The sequence below is a fragment of the Triticum dicoccoides genome, chromosome 5A, assembly GCF_002162155.2.
Source record: "Triticum dicoccoides isolate Atlit2015 ecotype Zavitan chromosome 5A, WEW_v2.0, whole genome shotgun sequence".
NCBI lineage: Eukaryota > Viridiplantae > Streptophyta > Magnoliopsida > Poales > Poaceae > Triticum > Triticum dicoccoides.
The window spans coordinates 672,530,352-672,552,031 of NC_041388.1; positions in this window are offsets into that span (position 1 = coordinate 672,530,352).

The following is a 21,680-nucleotide window of genomic DNA, read 5'->3' on the forward strand; positions in this document are numbered from 1 at the left end:
CAGCAAGGGGGAAGGAGAGGTTGATGGAGATCTAGCAGCACGCCGGCGTGGTAGTGGAAGTAGAGGGATTCCAACAGGGCTTCGCCAAGCGCTGCGGGAGGAGGGAGATGTGTCATGGGAGGGAGAGGGAGGCGCCAGGGCTTAGGTGTTGCTGCCCTCCCTTCCCCCCACTATATATAGGGCCAAGGGAGAGGGGGGGGGGGGCGCAGCCTTGGCCCTTCCTCCAAGGAAGGGTGCGGCCAGGGAGGAGTCCATCCTCCCCAAGGCACCCAGGAGGTGCCTTCCCCCTTTAGGACTCTTCCTTTCCCTTATCTCTTGGCGCATGGGCCTCTTGGGGCTGGTGCCCTTGGCCCATATAGGCCAAGGCGCACACCCCTACAGCCCATGTGGCCCCCCGGGGCAGGTGGACTCCCTTGGTGGACCCCCGGACCCCTTTCGGCACTCCCAGTATAATACCAATAATGCGCAAAACTTTTCCGGCGACCAAAACAAGACTTCCCATATATAAATATTTACCTCCGGACCATTCCAGAACTCCTCGTGATGTCCGGGATCTCATCCGGGACTCCGAACAACTTTCGGGTTACCGCATACTAATATCTCTATAACCCTAGTGTCACCGAACCTTAAGTGTGTAGACCCTACGGGTTCGGGAGACATGCAGACATGACCGAGATGACTCTCCGGTCAATAACCAACAGCGGGATCTGGATATCCATGTTGGCTCCCACATGTTCCACGATGATCTCATCGGATGAACCACGATGTCAAGGACTTAATCAATCCCGTATACAATTCCCTTTGTCTAGCGGTACGATACTTGCCCGAGATTTGATCGTCGGTATCCTGATACCTTGTTCAATCTCGTTACCGGCAAGTCTCTTTACTTGTTTTGTAACACATCATCCCGTGATCAACTCCTTGATCACATTGTGCACATTATGATGATGTCCTACCGAGTGGGCCCAGAGATACCTCTCCGTTTACACGGAGTGACAAATCCCAGTCTCGATTCGTGCCAACCCAACAGACACTTTCGGAGATACATGTAGTGTACCTTTATAGCCACCCAGTTACGTTGTGACGTTTGGTACACCCAAAGCACTCCTACGGTATCCGGGAGTTGCACAATCTCATGGTCTAAGGAAATGATACTTGACATTAGAAAAGCTTTAGCATACGAACTACATGATCTTGTGCTAGGCTTAGGATTGGGTCTTTGTCCATCACATCATTCTCCTAATGATGTGATCCCGTTATCAATGACATCCAATGTCCATGGTCAGGAAACCGTAACCATCTATTGATCAACGAGCTAGTCAACTAGAGGCTTACTAGGGACATGGTGTTGTCTATGTATCCACACATGTATCTGAGTTTCCTATCAATACAATTCTAGCATGGATAATAAATGATTATCATGAACAAGGAAATATAATAATAACTAATTTATTATTGCCTCTAGGGCATATTTCCAATAGTCTCCCACTTGCACTAGAGTCAATAATCCAGTTTACATCAATATGTGATTAACACTCAAGGTCACATCCCCATGTGACTAACACCCAAAGAGTTTACTAGAGTCAATAATCTAGTTCACATTACCATGTGATTAACACTCGATGAGTTCTGGGTTTGAACATGTTATGCTTGTGAGAGATGTTATAGTCAAAGGGTCTGAATCTTTCAGATCCGTATGTACTTCGCAAATCTCTATGTCATCTTGTAGATGCAGCTACTACGCTATATTTGGAGCCATTTCAAATAACTATTCTACTTGGAGCTATTCTAAATTGTTGCTCCATTATACGTATCCGGTATCTCTACTCAGAGCTATCCGGATAGGTGTTAAGCTTGCATCGTAACTCTTTACGTCGAACTCTTTTACCACCTCCATAATCGAGAAAATTCCTTAGTCCACTAGTTACTAAGGATAACTTTGACCGCTGTCTTGTGATCCATTCTTGGATCACTCTTGTATCCCTTGACTGACTCATGGCAAGGCACATTTCAGGTGCGGTACACAACATAGCATACTGTAGGGCCTATGTCTTAAGCATAGGGGACGACCTTCGTCCTTTCTCTCTATTCTGCCGTGGTCGAGCTTTAAGTCTTAACTTCATACCTTACAACTCAGGCAAGAACTCCTTCTTTAACTGATCCATCTTGAACACCTTCAAGATCATGTCAAGGTATGTGCTCATTTGAAAGTACCATTAAGCGTTTTGATCTATCCTTATAGATCTTGATGCTCAATGTTCAAGTAGCTTAATCCAGGCTTTCCATTGAAAAACACTTTCCAAATAACCCTATATGCTTTCCAGAAATTCTACGTCATTTCTGATCAACAATATGTCAACAACATATATTCATCAGAAATTCTATAGTGCTCCCACTCACTTCTTTGGAAATACAAGTTTCTCATAAACTTTGTATAAACCCAAAATCTTTGATCATCATCAGAGCATACATTCCAACTCCGAGATGCTTACTCCAGTCCCTAGAAGGATTGCTGGAGCTTTGCATACTTATTAGCATCTTTCAGGATTGACAAAACCTTCCGGTTTGTATCACATACAACCTTTCCTTAAAAAAACATCAAGGAAACAATGTTTTGACATCCTATCTGCAAGATTTCATAAATAATGCAGTAATCGCTAATATAATTCCAACAGACTCTTAGCATCGCTACGAGTGAGAAAGTCTCATTGTAGTCAACTCCTTGAACTTGTCGGAAAACATCTTAACGACAAGTCGAGCTTTCTTAATGGTGACATTTACCATCATTGTCCGTCTTCCTTTTAAAATCCATCTGTACTCAACAGCCTCACGACCATCGAGCTGTTCTGTCAAAGTCTACACTTTGTTTCCATACATGGATCCTCTCTTGGATTTTATGGCCTCGAGCCATTTATTGGAATCCGGGCCCACCATCGCTTCTCCATAGCTCGTAGGTTCATTGTTGTCTAGCAACATGACTTCCAAGACAGGATTACATACCACTCTGAAGTAGTACGCATCCTTGTCATCCCACGAGGTTTGGTAGTGACTTGATCTGAAGTTTCATGATCACTATCATAAGCTTCCACTTCAATTGGTGTAGGTGCCACAGGAACAACTCCTGTGCCCTGCCACACACTAGTTGAAGAGACGGTTCAATAACCTCATCAAGTCTCCACCATCCTCCCACTCAATTCTTTCGAGAGAAACTTTTCCTCGAGAAAGGACCCTATTCTAGAAACAATCCCTTATTGCTTTCGGATCTGAGACAGGAGGTATACCCAACTGTTTTGGGTGTCCTATGAAGATGCATTTATCCGCTTTGGGTTCGAGCTTATCAGCTTGAAACTTTTCCACATAAGCGTCGCAGCCCGAAACTTCTAAGAAATGACAGCTTAGGTTTCTCTAAACCATAGTTCATACGGTGTCATCTCATCGGAATTATGTGGTGCCCCTTTTAAAGTGAATGTGGTTGTCTCTAATGCCTAACCCATAAACTATTGTGGTAATTTGATAAGAGACATCATGGTATGCATCATATCTAATAGGGTGCAGTTATGATGTTCGGACACACCATCACACTATGGTGTTCCAGGCTGTATTAGTTGTGAAACAATTTCCACAATGTCTTAATTCCGTGCCAAACTCGTAATTCAGATATTCATCTCTATGATCATATCATAGATATTTTATCCTCTTGTCACGACGATCTTTCAACTTCACCCTGAAATTACTTGAACCTTTCAATAATTCAGACTCGTGATTCATCAAGTAAATATACTCAACATCTACTCAAATCATCTGTGAAGTAAGAACATAACGATATCCACTACACGCCTCAGCACTCATTGGACTGCACACATCAAAATGTATTACTTCCAACAAGTTGCTTTCTAGTTCCATTTTACTGAAAACGAGGCTTTCAGTCATCTTGCCCATGTGGTATGATTTGCATGTCTCAAGTGATTCAAAATCAAGTGAGTCCAAATGATCCATCTGTATAGAGTTCCTTCAGGCATATCTACCAACAAACATGGTTCGCATGTCTCAATCCTTTCAAAAATGAGTGAGTCCAAAGATCCATCAACATGGAGCTTCTTCATGCGTTTTATACCGATATGACTTAAGTGGTAGTGCCACAAGTAGGTGGTACTATCATTACTATCTTATATCTTTTGGCATGAACATGTGTATCACTATGATCGAGATTCAATGAACCATTCATTTTAGGTGCAAGACCATTGAAGGTATTATTCAAATAAACAGAGTAACCGTTATTCTCCTTAAATGAATAACCGTATTGCGATAGACATAATCCAATCATGTCTATGCTCAACACAAACACCAATCTCGATGGTAGAGGGAGCGTGCGATGCTTGATCATATCAACATTGGAAACACTTCCAACACATATCATCAGCTCACCTTTAGCTAGTCTCCGTTTATTCCGTAGCTTTTATTTCGAGTTACTAACACTTAGCAACCGAACCGGTATCTAATACCCTGGTGCTACTAGGAGTACTAGTAAAGTACACATCAACACAATGTATATCCAATATACTTCTATCGACCTTGCCAGCCTTCTCATCTACCAAGTATCTAGGGTAATTCTGCTCCAGTGGCTGTTCCCCTTATTACAGAAGCACTTAGTCTCGGGTTTGGGTTCAACCTTGGGTTTCTTCACTAGAGCAGCAGCTGCATTGCCGTTTCATGAAGTATCCCTTCGTGTCCTTGCCCTTCTTGAAACTAGTGGTTTCACCAACCATCAACAATTGATGCTCCTTCTTGATTTCTACTTTTGTGGTGTCAAACATCGCGAATAACTCAAGGATCATCATATATGTCCCTGATATATTATAGTTCATCCCGAAGCTCTAGCAGCTTGGTGGTAATGACTTCGGAGAAACATCACTATCTCATCTGGAAGATCAACTCCCACTCAATTCAAGCGATTGTTGTACTCAGACAATCTGAGCACAAGTTCAACAATTGAGCTTTTCTCCCTTAGTTTGCAGGCTAAGAAAATCGTCGGAGGTCTTATACCTCTTGACGTGGGCAGGAGCTTGAAATCCCAATTTCAGCCCTCGAAACATCTCATATGTTTCGCGACGTTTCAAAACGTCTTCGGTGCCTCAACTCTAAACCGTTTAACTGAACTATCACGTAGTTATCAAAATGTGTATGTCAGATGTTCGCAACATCCACAGACGACGTTCAAGGTTCAGCACACTGAGCGGTGCATTAAGGACATAAGCCTTCTATGAAGCAATGAGGACAATCCTCAGTTTACGGACCTAGTCCGCATAATTGCTACTATCAACTTTCAACTAAATTTTCTCTAGGAACATATCTAAACAGTAGAACTGAAGCGCGAGCTACGACATAATTTGCGAAGACCTTTTGACTATGTTCAGGATAATTAAGTTCATCTTATGTACCCCCACTCAGATAGACATCCCTCCAGTCATTTAAGTGATTACATGATCCGAGTCAACTAGGCTGTGTCCGATCATCACGTGAGACGGACTAATCATCATCGGTGAACATCTTCATGTTGATCGTATCTACCATACGACTCATGCTCGACCTTTCGGTCTCTTGTGTTCCGAGGCCATGTCTGTACATGCTAGGCTCGTCAAGTTAACCTAAGTGTTTCACATGTGTTCCGAGTCCATGTCTGTACATGCTAGGCTCGTCAACACCCGTTGTATTCGAACGTAAGAATCTATCACACCCGATCATCACGTGGTGCTTCGGAACGATGAACTTTCGCAACGGTGCACAGTTAGGGGGAACACCTTCTTGAAATTTTAGTGAGGGATCATCTTATTACTACCGTTGTTCTAAGCAAATAAGATGTATAAACATGATAAACATCACATGCAATCAAATAGTGACATGATATGGCCAATATCATATTGCTCCTTTTGATCTTCATCTTCGGGGCTCCATGATCATCATCATCACCGGCATGACACCATGATCTCCATCATCATGATCTCTATCATCGTGTCTTCATGAAGTTGTCTCGTCAACTATTACTTCTACTACTACAGCTAACGGTTAGCAATAAAGTAAAGTAATTACATGATGTTTATGTTGACACGCAGGTCATACAATTAATAAAGACAACTCCTATGGCTCCTGCCGGTTGTCATACTCATCGACATGCAAGTCGTGATTCCTATTACAAGAACATGATCAATCTCATACATCACATATCATTCATCACATTCTTCTTGGCCATATCACATCACATAGCATACCCTGCAAAAACAAGTTAGACGTCCTCTAATTGTTGTTTGCATGTTTTACGTGGCTGCTATGGGTTTCTAGCAAGAACGTTTCTTACCTACGCAAAACCACAACATGATATGCCAATTGCTATTTACCCTTCATAAGGACCCTTTTCATCGAATCCGATCCGACTAAAGTGGGAGAGACAGACACCCGCTAGCCACCTTATGCAACTAGTGCATGTCAGTCGGTGGAACCAGTCTCACGTAAGAGTACGTGCAAGGTCGGTTCGGGCCGCTTCATCCCACAATGCCGCCGAATCAAGATTGGACTAGTAACGGTAAGCATATTGAACAAAATCAACGCCCACAACTACTTTGTGTTCTACTCGTGCATAGAAACTACGCATAGACCTAGCTCATGATGCCACTGTTGGGGAACGTAGCATAAATTCAAAATTTTCCTACGTGTCACCAAGATCTATCCATGGAGTCATCTAGCAACGAGGGAGGAGTGGATCTACATACCCTTTTAGATCGCGCACGGAAGCGTTCAAGAGAACGGGGTTGATGGAGTCATACTCGTCGTGATCCAAATCACCGATGATCCTAGCGCCGAACGGACGACACCTCCGCGTTCAACACACGTACGGAGTAGCGACGTCTCCTCCTTCTTGATCCAGCAAGGGGGAAGGAGAGGTTGATGGAGATCCAGCAGCACGACGGCGTGGTGGTGGAAGTAGCGGGATTCCAACAGGGCTTCGCCAAGCGCTGCGGGAGGAGGGAGATGTGTCATGGGAGGGAGAGGGAGGCGCCAGGGCTTAGGTGTTGCTGCCCTCCCTTCCCCCCACTATATATAGGGCCAAGGGAGAGGGGGGGGGGGGCGCAGCCTTGGCCCTTCCTCCAAGGAAGGGTGCGGCCAGGGAGGAGTCCATCCTCCCCAAGGCACCCAGGAGGTGCCTTCCCCCTTTAGGACTCTTCCTTTCCCTTATCTCTTGGCGCATGGGCCTCTTGGGGCTTGTGCCCTTGGCCCATATAGGCCAAGGCGCACACCCCTACAGCCCATGTGCCCCCCCGGGGCAGGTGGACCCCCTTGGTGGACCCCCGGACCCCTTTCGGCACTCCCAGTACAATACCGATAATGCGCGAAACTTTTCCGGCGACCAAAACAAGACTTCCCATATATAAATATTTATCTCCGGACCATTCCGGAACTCCTCGTGACGTCCGGGATCTCATCCGGGACTCCGAACAACTTTCGGGTTACCGCATACTAATATCTCTATAACCCTAGCGTCACCGAACCTTAAGTGTGTAGACCCTACGGGTTCGGGAGACATGCAGACATGACCGAGATGACTCTCCGGTCAATAACCAACAGCAGGATCTGGATACCCATGTTGGCTCCCACATGTTCCACGATGATCTCATCGGATGAACCACGATGTCAAGGACTTAATCAGTCCCATATACAATTCCCTTTGTCTAGCGGTACGATACTTGCCCGAGATTCGATCGTCGGTATCCCGATACCTTGTTCAATCTCGTTACCGGCAAGTATCTTTACTCGTTTCGTGACACATCATCCCGTGATCAACTCCTTGATCACATTGTGCACATTATGATGATGTCCTACCGAGTGGGCCCAGAGATACCTCTCCGTTTACACGGAGTGACAAATCCCAGTCTCGATTCGTGCCAACCCAACAGACACTTTCAGAGATACCTGTAGTGTACCTTTATAGCCACCCAGTTATGTTCTGACATTTGGCACACCCAAAGCACTCCTACGGTATCCGGGAGTTGCACAATCTCATGGTCTAAGGAAATGATACTTGACATTAGAAAAGCTTTAGCATACGAACTACATGATCTTGTGCTAGGCTTAGGATTGGGTCTTTGTCCATCACATCATTCTCGATCCCGTTATCAATGATATCCAATGTCCATGGTCAGGAAACCGTAACCATCTATTGATCAACGAGCTAGTCAACTAGAGGCTTACTAGGGACATGGTGTTGTCTATGTATCCACACATGTATCTGAGTTTCCTATCAATACAATTCTAGCATGGATAATAAACGATTATCATGAACAAGGAAATATAATAATAACTAATTTATTATTGCCTCTAGGGCATATTTCCAACAGGGGGCGCGCCCTCCACCCTCGTGGGGCCCACGTTGCTCCACCGACGTACTTCTTCCTCCTATATATACCTACGTACCCCCAAACTACTAGATACGGAGCCAAAACCCTAATTCCACTGCCGTAACTTTCTGTATCCATGAGATCCCATCTTGGGGCCTTTTCCAGAGCTCCGCCGGAGGGGGCATCGATCACGGAGGGCTTCTACATCAACACCATTGCCTCTTCGATGAAGTGTGAGTAGTTTACTTCAGACCTTCGGGTCCATAGTTATTAGCTAGATGACTTCTTCTCTTTTTGGATCTCAATACAAAGTTCTCCCCCTCTCTTGTGGAGATCTATTCGATGTAATCTTCTTTTGCGGTGTGTTTGTTGAGATCGATGAATTGTGGGTTTATGATCAAATTTATCTATGAACAATATTTGAATCTTCTCTGAATTCTTTTATGTATGATTGGTTATCTTTGCAAGTCTCTTCAAATTATCAGTTTGGTTTGGCCTACTAGATTGATCTTTCTTGCAATGGGAGAAGTGCTTAGCTTTGGGTTCAATCTTGCGGTGTCCTTTCCCAGTGACAGCAGGGGCAGCAAGGCACGTATTGTATTGTTGCCATCGAGGATAACAAGATGGGATTTATATCATATTGCATGAGTTTATCCCTCTACATCATGCCATCTTCCTTAAAGCATTACTCTGTTCTTTTGAACTTAATACTCTAGATGCATGCTGGATAGTGGTCGATGTGTGGAGTAATAGTAGTAGATGCAGGCAGGAGTCGGTCTACTTGTCTCGGACGTGATGCCTATATACATGATCATACCTAGATATTCTCATAACTATGCTCAATTCTGTCAATTGCTCAATAGTAATTTGTTTACCACCGTAATACTTATGCTCTCAAGAGAAGCCACTACTGAAACCTATGGCCACCGGGTCTATTTTCGATCATATTAATCTTCCATCAACAAGATATTTCCTTTTCCGTTTATTCTGCTTTCTTTACTTTGCATCTTTATCATAAAAATACCAAAAATATTATCTTATCATATCTATCAGATCTCACTTTCGTAAGTGACCGTGAAGGGATTGACAACCCCTTTATTGCGTTGGTTGCGAGGATTTTATTTGTTTGTGTAGGTGCGAGGGACTCGTGCGTGGCCTCCTAATGGATTGATACCTTGGTTCCCAAAAACTGAGGGAAATACTTATGCTACTTTGCTGCATCACCCTTTCCTCTTCAAGGGAAAACCAACGCAGTGCTCAAGAGGTAGCAAGAAGGATTTCTGGCGCCGTTGCCGGGGAGTCTACGCAAAAGTCAACATACCAAGTACCCATCATAAACCCTTATCTCCCGCATTACATTATTTGCCATTTGCCTCTCGTTTTCCTCTCCCCCACTTCACCCTTGCCATTTTATTCGCCCTCTCTCTCCTTCCTCCTTCTCTTTCTCTATTTGCCTTTATTTGCCCGTCTCTTGTTTGGTTGCGTGTTGGATTGCTTGCTTGTCACGATGGCTCAATATAATACCAAATTGTGTGACTTTACTAATACCAACAACAATGATTTTATTAGCACTCGGATTGCTCCTCTTACCGATGCTGAATCTTGTGAAATTAATGCTGCTTTGCTGAATCTTGTCATGAAAGATCTGTTTTCCGGCCTTCCTAGTGAAGATGCCGCTACCCATCTAAACAAATTTGTTGATTTGTGTGATATGCAAAAGAAGAAAGATGTGGACAATGATATTGTTAAATTGAAGCTATTTCCTTTTTTCGCTTAGAGATCGTGCTAAAGCTTGGTTTTCGTCTTTGCGTAAAAATAGTATTGATTCGTGGAATAAGTGCAAAGATGCTTTTATCTCTAAGTATTTTCCTCCCGCTAAGATCATCTCTCTTAGAAACGATATCATGAATTTTAAGCAACTTGATCATAAACATGTTGCACAAGCTTGGGAGAGGATGAAATTAATGATACGTAATTGCCCTACACATGGTTTGAATTTATGGATGATTATACAAAATTTTTATGCCGGATTGAATTTTGCATCTAGAAATCTTTTAGTTTCGGCCGCAGGAGGAACTTTTATGGAAATCACTTTAGGAGAAGCTACTAAACTCCTAGATAATATTATGGTTAATTATTCTCAATGGCACACTGAAAGATCTACTAATAAGAAAGTGCATGCGATAGAAGAAATTAATGTTTTGAGTGGAAAGATGTATGAACTTATGAAATTATTTGCTAATAAAAGTGTTTCTTCTGATCCTAATGATATGCCTTTGTCTACTATAATTGAGAATAATAATGAATCTATGGATGTGAATTTTGTTGGTAGGAATAATTTTTGTAACAACGCGTATAGAGGAACCCTAGGCCGTATCCTAGTAATTCCTCTAATAATTATGGTAATTCCTACAACAATTCTTATGGAAATTTTAATAAGATACCCTCTGATTTTGAATCTAATATTAAATAATTTATTACTTCACAAAAGAATTACAATGCTTTGATTGAAGAAAAATTGCTTAAGATTGATGAGTTGGCTAGGAACGTTGATAGAATTTCTCTTGATGTTGATTCTTTGAAACTTAGATCTATTCCACCTAAGCATGATATCAATGAGTCTATCAAAGCCATGAGAATTTCCATTGATGAGTGCAAAGAAAGAACCGCTAGGATGCGTGCTAACAAAGATTTCTTTATAAAAGCGTGTTCTTCTAGTTTCCATGATAATAAAGATGAAGATCTAAAAGTTATTATGTGTCCCCTATTAAATCTTTGTTTTGCAATATGAATCTTGATAATGATGGGACTGAATATGATCCGCCTTTACCTAGAAGACGTTCCAAAAATTCGGAGTCTTTAGATCTTGATGCTAAAATTGTTAAAAGTGGGATTGAAGAAGTCAAAACTTTAAATATCAATCAACCCACTATTTTGGATCTCAAGGAATTTAATTATGATAATTGCTCTTTGATAGATTGTATTTCCTTGTTGCAATCCGTGCTAAATTCTCCTCATGCTTATAGTCAAAATAAAGCCTTTACCAAACATATCATTGATGCTTTGATGCAATCTTATGAAGAAAAACTTGAGTTGGAAGTTTCTATCCCTCAAAAACTTTATGATGAGTGGGAACCTACTATTAAAATTAAAATTAAAGATCATTAATGCTATGCTTTGTGTGATTTGGGTGCTAGTGTTTCCACGATTCCAAAGACTTTGTGTGATTTGCTAGGTTTCCGTGATTTTGATGACTGCTCTTTAAACTTGCACCTTGCGGATTCAACTATTAAGAAACCTATGGGAAGAATTAATGATGTTCTTATTGTTGCAAATAGGAATTATGTGCCCGTAGATTTTATTCTTCTTGACATAGATTGCAATCCTTCATGTCCTATTATTCTTGGTAGACCTTTCCTTAGAACGATTGGTGCAATTATTCATATGAAGGAAGGGAATATTAGATTCCAATTTCCATTAAGGAAAGGCATGGAACACTTCCCTATAAATAAAATTAAATTACCACATGAATCTATTATGAGAGCCACTTATGGATTGCCTACCAAAGATGGCAATACATAGATCTATCCTTGCTTTTATGCCTAGCTAGGGGCGTTAAACGATAGCGCTTGTTGAGAGGCAACCCAATTTTATTTTTATTCCTTGCTTTTTTTCTAGGGTTTAGTAATAAATAATTTATCTAGACTCTGTTTTGGTTGTGTTTAATTAGTTTTTGTGCCAAGTAGAACCGTTGGGAACACTTGGGGAAAGTCTTTTTAATCTTGCTGTAAAAAACAGAAACTTTAGCGCTCACGAGAATTGCTGCCATTTTTAGTTGGAAAGTTCTATTTAGTTAATTCTTTTTGAAGATGATTAATAGATAAATTAATCACGTCCAGAAATTTATTTTAGAATTTTTGGGGTTCCAGAACGTGCGTTAGCTACAGATTACTACAGATTGTTCTATTTTTGACAGATTCTGTTTTTCGTGTGTTGTTTGCTTATTTTGATGAATCTATAGCTAGTAAAATAGTTTATAAACCATAGATAAGTTGGAATACAGTAGGTTTAACACCAATATAAATAAATAATGAGTTCGTTACAGTACCTTGAAGTGGTGTTTTGTTTTCTTTCGCTAACGGAGCTCACGAGATTTTCTACTTTAAGTTTTGTGTTGTGAAGTTTTCAAGTTTTGGGTGAAAGATTTGATGGATTATGGAACAAGGAGTGGCAAGAGCCTAAGCTTTTGGATGCCCATGGCACACCAAGATAATCTAAGGACACCTAAAAGCCAAAGCTTGGGGATGCCCCGGAAGGCATCCCCTCTTTCGTCTACTTCCATCGGCAACTTTACTTGGAGCTATATTTTTATTCACCACATGATATGTGTTTTGCTTGGAGCGTCTTGTATTATTTGAGTCTTTATTTGTCAGTTTTCCACAATCATCCTTTCTGTACACACCTTTTGAGAGAGACACACATGATTCAGAAATTGTTAGAATACTCTATGTGCTTCACTTATATCTTTTGAGTTATATAGTTTTTGCTCTAGTGCTTCACTTATATCTTTTAGAGCACGGTGGTGGATTTGTTTTATAGAAACTATTGTTCTCTCATGCTTCACTTAGATTATTTTGAGAGTCCTACAAAACAGTGTGGTAATTTGCTTTAATTATGTTAGGCATTCAAGATTTTTTTTTCTTATGAGTGTGTTGAATACTATGAGAAGTTTGATACTTGATAATTGTTTTGAGATATGGAGATGGTGATATTAGAGTCATGCTAGTTGAGTAGTTGTGAATTTGAGAAATACTTGTGTTGAAGTTTGTGATTCCCGTAGCATGCACGTATGGTGAACCGTTATGTGATGAAGTCGAAGCATGATTTATTTATTGATTGTCTTCCTTATGAGTGGCGGTCGGGGACGAGCGATGGTCTTTTCCTACCAATCTATCCCCCTAGGAGCATGCGCGTAATACTATGCTTCGATAACTAATAGATTTTTGCAATAAGTGTGTGAGTTCTTTATGACTAATGTTGAGTCCATGGATTATACGCACTCTCACCCCTCCATCATTGCTAGCCTCTCTAATACCGCGCACCTTTCGCCGGTATCATACACCCACCATATACCTTTCTCAAAACAGCCACCATACCTACCTATCATGGCATTTCCATAGCCATTCCGAGATATATTGCCATGCAACTTTCCACCGTTCCATTTACTATGACACACTCCATCATTGTCATATTGCTTTGCATGATCATGTAGTTGACATTGTATTTGTGGCAAAGTCATCGTTCATAATTCTTTCATACATGTCACTCATGCATCATTGCACATCCCGATACACCGCCGGAGGCATTCACATAGTCATATTTTGTTCTATGTATTGAGTTGTAATTGTTGAGTTGTAAGTAAATAAAAGTGTGATGATCATCATTTTTAGAGCATTGTACCAAGTGAGGAAAGGATGATGGAGACTATGATTCCCCCACAAGTCGGGATGAGACTCTGGACTAAAAAAAGAGGCCATAAAAAAAGAGAAAAGGCTCAAATAAAAAAATGAGAGAAAAAGAGAGAAGGGACAATGCTACTATCCTTTTGCCACACTTTTTCTTCAAAGTAGCACCATGATCTTCATGATAGAGAGTCTCTTATGATATCACTTTCATATACTAGTGGGAATTTTTCATTATAGAACTTGGCTTGTATATTCCAATGATGAGCTTCCTCAAAATGCCCTAGGTCTTCGTGAGCAAGCGAGTTGGATGCACACCCACTTAGTTCCTTTTGTTGAGCTTTCATATACTTATAGCTCTAGTGCATCCGTTGCATGGCAATCCCTACTCACTCACATTGATATCTATTAATGGGCATCTCCATAGCCCGTTGATACGCCTAGTTGATGTGAGACTATCTTCCCTTTTTGTCGTCTCCACAACCACCATTCTATTCCACATATAGTGCTATGTCCATGGCTCACGCTCATGTATTGCGTGAAGATTGAAAAAGTTTGAGAACACCAAAAGAATGAAACAATTGCTTGGCTTGTCATCGGGGTTGTGCATGATTTAAATACTTTGTGTGGTGAAGATGGAGCATAGCCAGACTATATGATTTTGTAGGGATAACTTTCTTTGGCCATGTTATTTTGAAGAGACATAATTGCTTACTTAGTATGTTTGAAGTATTATTATTTCTATGTCAATATTGAATTTTTGTCTTGAATCTTTCGGATCTGAATATTCATACCACAATTGAGAGAATTACATTGAAATTATGCCAAGTAGCATTCCACATCAACAATTTTGTTTTTATCATTTACCTACTCGAGGACGAGCAGGAATTAAGCTTGGGGATGCTTGATACGTCTCCAACGTATCTATAATTTTTTATTGTTCCATGCTATATTATATCCTGTTTTGGACATTATTGGGCTTTATTATACACTTTTATATTATTTTTGGGACTAACCTATTAACCGGAGGCCCAACCCAGAATTGCTGTTTTTTGCCAATTTCAGAGTTTTGCAGAAAAAGAATATAAAACGGAGTCCAAACGGAATGAAACCTTCGGGAATGTGATTTTCGGAACGAACATGATCCAGAGGACTTGGACCCTACGTCAAGACATCAACCAAGAAGGCACGAGGTAGGGGGTGCGCCTACCCCCCAGGCGCGCCCTCCACCCTCGTGGGGCCCACGTTGCTCCACCGATGTACTTCTTCCTCCTATATATACCTACGTACCCCCAAACTACCAGATACGGAGCCAAAACCCTAATTCCACCACCGTAACTTTTTGTATCCATGAGATCCCATCTTGGGGCCTTTTCCGGAGCTCCGCCGGAGGGGGCATCGATCACGGAGGGCTTCTACATCAACACCATAGCCTCTCCGATGAAGTGTGAGTAGTTTACTTCAGACCTTCGGGTCCATAGTTATTAGCTAGATGACTTCTTCTCTCTTTTTGGATCTCAATACAAAGTTCTCCCCCTCTCTTGTGGAGATCTATTCAATGTAATCTTCTTTTGCGGTGTGTTTGTTGAGACTGATGAATTGTGGGTTTATGATCAAGTTTATCTATGAACAATATTTGAATCTTCTCTGAATTCTTTTATGTATGATTGGTTATCTTTGCAAGTCTCTTCGAATTATCAGTTTGGTTTGGCCTACTAGATTGATCTTTCTTGCAATGGGAGAAGTGCTTAGCTTTGGGTTCAATCTTGTGGTGTCCTTTCCCAGTGACAATAGGGGCAGCAAGTCACATATTGTATTGTTGACATCGAGGATAACAAGATGGGGTTTATATCATATTGCATGAGTTTATCCCTCTACATCATGTCATCTTGCTTAAAGCGTTACTCTGTTCTTTTGAACTTAATACTCTAGATGCATGCTGGATAGCGGTCGATGTGTGGAGTAATAGTAGTAGATGCAGGCAGGAGTCGGTCTACTTGTCTCGGACGTGATGCCTATATACATGATCATACCTAGACATTCTCATAACTATGCTCAATTCTGTCAATTGCTCAACAGTAATTTGTTTACCCACCGTAATACTTATGCTCTCGAGAGAAGCCACTAGTGAAACCTATGGCCCCCGGGTCTATTTTCCATCATATTAATCTTCCATCAACAAGCTATTTCCTTTACTGTTTATTTTTCTTTCTTTACTTTGCATCTTTATCATAAAAATACCAAAACTATTATCTTATCATATCTACCAGATCTCACTTTCGTAAGTGACCGTGAAGGGATTGACAATCCCTTTATTGCGTTGGTTGCGAGGATTTTATTTGTTTGTGTAGGTGCGAGGGACTCGCGCGTCGCCTCCTACTGGATTGATACCTTGGTTCTCAAAAACTGAGGGAAATACTTACGCTACTTTGCTGCATCACCCTTTCCTATTCAAGGGAAAACCAACGCAGTGCTCAAGAGGTAGCACTCTACCTATTGTCAAAAAGAAATATGAAGTGCTTATTGTTGGGGAAATGCAAATCCCCATTGAGGTAACTTAGTGATTTACGAAAGTTCTTCGGTTTCATGCTAATCGAAAGTGGTTGTTAATAAGACCCGATCAACCTTATTAATGAATCATTGTTGAACGGTATGAAGTTGATGAATTTAGTAAGCACTATTTTCTATCCCTACTTTTTATTCTCTGTTTTTATTACTTAAATAAAATAAAATGCCATGTTTTTTCTATTTTCTAAATTTCCCATGCAATAAAAAATGACCCAAAAATAAAAGTTCTCAGAATGCCTTGAAAATTTTATATGATTTTTTCTGAATATTTAAGAATTTTTGGTGCAAATAATACCAGAGGGAGGTGCACCAGGTGGGCACAACCCACTTGGTAGCTTGTGGTCCCCACGTGGGGCCCCTCACTTACCTCTTCATCCCACATCATCACACACCACCAGAAAAAAAATCCCCATTGCTCTCTCTCCCATGTTCTTGAACTCAAACCCGTGGATTTCGATCTCTTTGCTGGAAGCTCCGTTTCCAAAACTGTTTCGGGGGATTGTTGCTTGGTATGTGACTCCACCATTTGTCCAATTAGTTTTTGTTTTAGTGGTTTATACTTTGAATAATTAGCTACTCTTGGTGCTGCTGTAGATGTGCTTGCATGTTGAATTCTTAGTGCTCTAAGTAGTTTTAATGCTTGCTATGGCCTCTATGTATCCCTATGAGTAGTTGCTGTCAATTTTGTGAAGTTTTGTTGACAAAATTTTGTCACCTCATTATTTTATTTTCAGAAAATTGTACGCGGACATGAATATATTCAGTAAGTTTGGCTCAAAGAAGAACTCCAAGGGTGTTATTGGGGAGTCTTCTGACAGTGACCTCCACCCTCCGAGGTTGGCGGAGGTACGGCCGTGCGAATGGCCGCACACCCCGTTCCTGCAAGAGGCTGGAATTCATGAGGAGTTCATGCAATATATTGCCAATGTCGGCCTCACCGACTTCATCGCAGATGAGGGTGGATACAGGATTATGCCTGCAGACATCATTGCTTACCGGAACGCTCAGGCTGCTGCAGAGGCTGCACAGGTGCCTCAGCAGTGGGACGAGTGGATGCCCGCTCCTCAGTACCCCTACCACCCTCCAGGCCACTGATCAATTACCAACTTAGGCCAAAAGCCTAAGCTTGGGGGAGTACGTGTAGCAGCTGAGTTTAGGGGATCACAACAGTTTTCGAGGGTAAAGTATTCAACCCAAATTTATAGATTCGACACAAGGGGAGCCAAAGAATACTCTCAAGTATTAGCAGCTGAGTTGTCAATTCAACCACACCTGGAAACTTAGTATCTGCAGCAAAGTATTTAGTAGCAAAGTAATATGATAGTAGTGGTAACGGTAGCAAAAGGTAACAGTAGTAAAAGTAATGTTTTTGGTATTTTGTAGTGATGATAGCAATAGCAACGGGAAAGTAAATAAGCGAAGAACAATATAGGAAAGCTCGTAGGCAATGGATCGGTGATAGAGAATTAGTCCGGATGCGGTTCATCATGTAACAGTCATAACCTAGGGTGACACATAACTAGCTCTAGTTCATTGATATAATGTAGGCATGTATTCTGAATATAGTCATACGTGCTTGTGGAAAAGAACTTGCATGACATCTTTTGTCCTACCCTCCCGTGGCAATGGGGTCCTTACGAAAACTAAGGGATATTAAGGCCTCCTTTTAATAGAGTACCGGAACAAAGCATTAACACATAGTGAATACATGAACTCCTCAAACTACGGTCATCACCGGTAAGTATCCCGCTTATTGTCACTTCGGGGTTAACTGATCATAACACATAATAGGTGACTATAGACTTGCAAGATAGGATCAAGAACACTCATATATTGATGAAAACATAATAGGTTCAGATCTGAAATCATGGCACTCGGGCCCTAGTGACAAGCATTAAGCATAGCAAAGTCATAGCAACATCGATCTTAGAACATAGTGGATACTAGGGATTAAACCCTAACACAACTAAATCGATTACATGATAGATCCCATCCAACCCATCACCATCCAGCAAGCCTACGATGGAATTACTCACGCACGGCGGTGAGCATCATGAAATTGGTGATAGAGGATGGTTGATGATGACGATGGCGACGGATTCCCCTCTCCGGAGCCCTGAACGGACTCCAGATCAGCCCTCCCGAGAGGTTTTAGGGCTTGGCGGCGGCTCCATATCGTAAAACGCGATGAATTCTTCTCTCTTATTTTTTCTCCCCGAAACACAATATATGGAGTTGGAGTTGGAGTCGGAGAGGCACCAGGGGGCCCACAAGGTAGGGGGGCGCGCCCTAGGGGGGCAGGCGCGCCCCCACCCTCGTGGCTAGGGTGTGGGCCCCTGGCCTTGATTCTTTGCTAGTATTTTTTTTATTATTTCCAAAAATAATCTCCGTGGAGTTTTAGGTCATTCTGAGAACTTTTGTTTCTGCACATAAATAACACCATGGTAATTCTGCTGAAAACAGTGTCAGTCCGGGTTAGTTCTATTCAAGTCATGCAAGTTAGAGTCCAAAACAAGTGCAAAAGTGTTTGGAAAAGTAGATACGTTGGAGAAGTATCAACTCCCCCAAGCTTAAACCTTTGCTTGTCCTCAAGCAATTCAGTTGACAAACTGAAAGTGATAAAGAAATTTTTTTACAAACTCTGTTTGCTCTTGTTGATGTAAATATGTAAAGCCAGCATTCAAGTTTTTAGAAAAGATTATAACTAACCACATTCACAATAACGCTTAGGTCTCAAGTTTAGTCATATCAATAGCATGATCAACTAGCGAGCAATAATAATAAATCTCGGATGACAACACTTTCTTAAAACAATCATAATATGATATAACAAGGTGGTATCTCGCTAGCCCTTTTTGCGACCGCAAAACATAAATGCAGAGCACCTTTAAAGACCAAGGACTGACTAGACATTGTAATTCATGGTAAAAGAGATCCAGTCAAGTCATACTCAATGTAAACTAACAATAATGAATGCAAATGACAGCGGTGCTCTCCAACTGGTGCTTTTTTAATAAGAGGATGATGACTCAGCATAAAAGTAAATAGATAGGCCCTTCGCAGAGGGAAGCAGGGATTTGTAGAGGTGCCAGAGCTCGGTTCTGAAACAGAGGTGAATAATATTTTGAGCGGTATACTCTCATTATCAACATAACAACCAAGAGATGGCGATATCTTCCATGCTACACACATTATAGGCGGTTCCCAAATAGAATGGTAAAGTTTATACTCCCCCTTCCACCAACAAGCATCAATCCATGGCTTGCTCGAAACAACGAGTGCCTCCAACTAACAAGGGTCCCAAGGGGAGTTTTGTTTGCAATTATTTTGATTTAGTTTGCATAAAGCATGGGACTGGGCATCCCGGTGACCAGCCATTTATCTCGTGAGTGAGGAGCGGAGTCCACTCCTCTTGAGAATAACCCACCTAACATGGAAGATACAGACAACCCTAGTTGATACATGAGCTATTCGAGCATACAAAACATGATATTTATTTGAAGGTTTAGAGTTTGGCACATACACATTTACTTGGAATGGCAGGTAGATACCGTATATAGGTAGGTATAGTGGACTCATGTGGAATAACTTTGGGGTTTAAGGGATTGGATGCACAAGCAGTATTCCCGCTTAGTATAGGTGAAGGCTAACAAAAGACTGGGAAGCGACCAGCTAGAGAGCGACAACAGTCATGAACATGCATTAGAATTAATCAACACTGAATGCAAGCATGAGTAGGATATAATCTACCATGAACATAAATATCGTGAAGGCTATGTTGATTTTGTTTCAACTACATGCGTGAACATGTGCCAAGTCAAGTCACTTAAATCATTCAGAGGAGGATACCACCCTATCATACCACATCATAACCATTTTAATAGCATGTTGGCACGAAAGGTAAACCATTATAACTCATAGCTAATCAAGCATGGCACAAGAAACTATGATCTCTAATTGTCATTGCAAACATGTTTATTCATAATAGGCTGAATCAGGAACGATGAACTAATCATATTTAAAAAAACAAAAGAGGTCGAATTCATACCAGCTTTTCTCATCTCAGTCAGTCCATCATATATCGTCATAATTGCCTTTCACTTGCACGACCGAACGGTGTGAATAATAATAATAGTGCACGTGCATTGGACTAAGCTGGAATCTGCAAGCATTCAATAAACAGGAAAAGACAAGGCAATATGGGCTCTTTTGTCAGATCAACAAGTATGCATACAAGAGCCACTTCAACAATTTAATTATGGTCTTCTCCTATCGACTCCCAAAGAAAAGAAATAAAACTATTTACACGGGAAAGCTCCCAACAAGCAAAAGAAGAACAGGAAATATTTTTGGGTTTTCTTTTTAATTACTACTACAAGCATGGAAAGTAAACTAATTAAAAGCTACAACTATTTTTTTGGTTTTTCTTAAGGTTTATTAAACACACAAGAAGAAAGCATAAAAAGGAAATTAAACTAGCATGGATGATACAAATGAAAAAGTATGAGCACCGACATCTAGCAATGAGTGTGTGAACATGAATGTAACGTCGGTGGGAAATACATACTCCCCCAAGCTTAGGATTTTGGCCTAAGTTGGTCTATGGCACGGCTAGCCTGGCGGATATCCATAATAATAGTTGGGGTCGTACTGAGAAGAAGAAGAAGATTCCGATTGCCACTGGCTGACAACCATCTCCGGATCCTACTGGTAATTAGACTGTCGTGAAGGATCAACTTGTGGTTCCAGCTCTGGCTCCATGGCTGGTGCAGGGTTCCAGTAGGCGTGAATAGCCTTCAGCGGAACAAGGTACTGGCCTACAACTAAATCAAACAAAGAAGGAGCAGGCAGGGTAATAGTCTCAGGATGATGTTTATCAAAGAACAATTTGTATTTAAGCTCTCCTTCCCTATTCTTAACAATAAAATCATGTGCCACCATACTCTTATAATCTAAATAAACACGAGGTAGCACTTTTCCTTCCTTCTCATAATGCCTAATAGGTATGTTAAAACGTGCAGCTAGGCGTGAAGCATAGATGCCTCCAAAGATGGGGCCGTTGGTACAGTTCAGACTTAACCGTTTAGCAATAATGCCGCCCATACTAACAGAGTTATCACTGTATAAACCGTGGAGCAAAATAATAATATCAGGGATACTAAGGTTTCCACAATTTCCGCGACCAATTAAACAACGACTAGCAAATAATGCAAAATAGCGTAAAACAGGGAAATGTATGCTAGTGATTCGTGCATCGGAAACC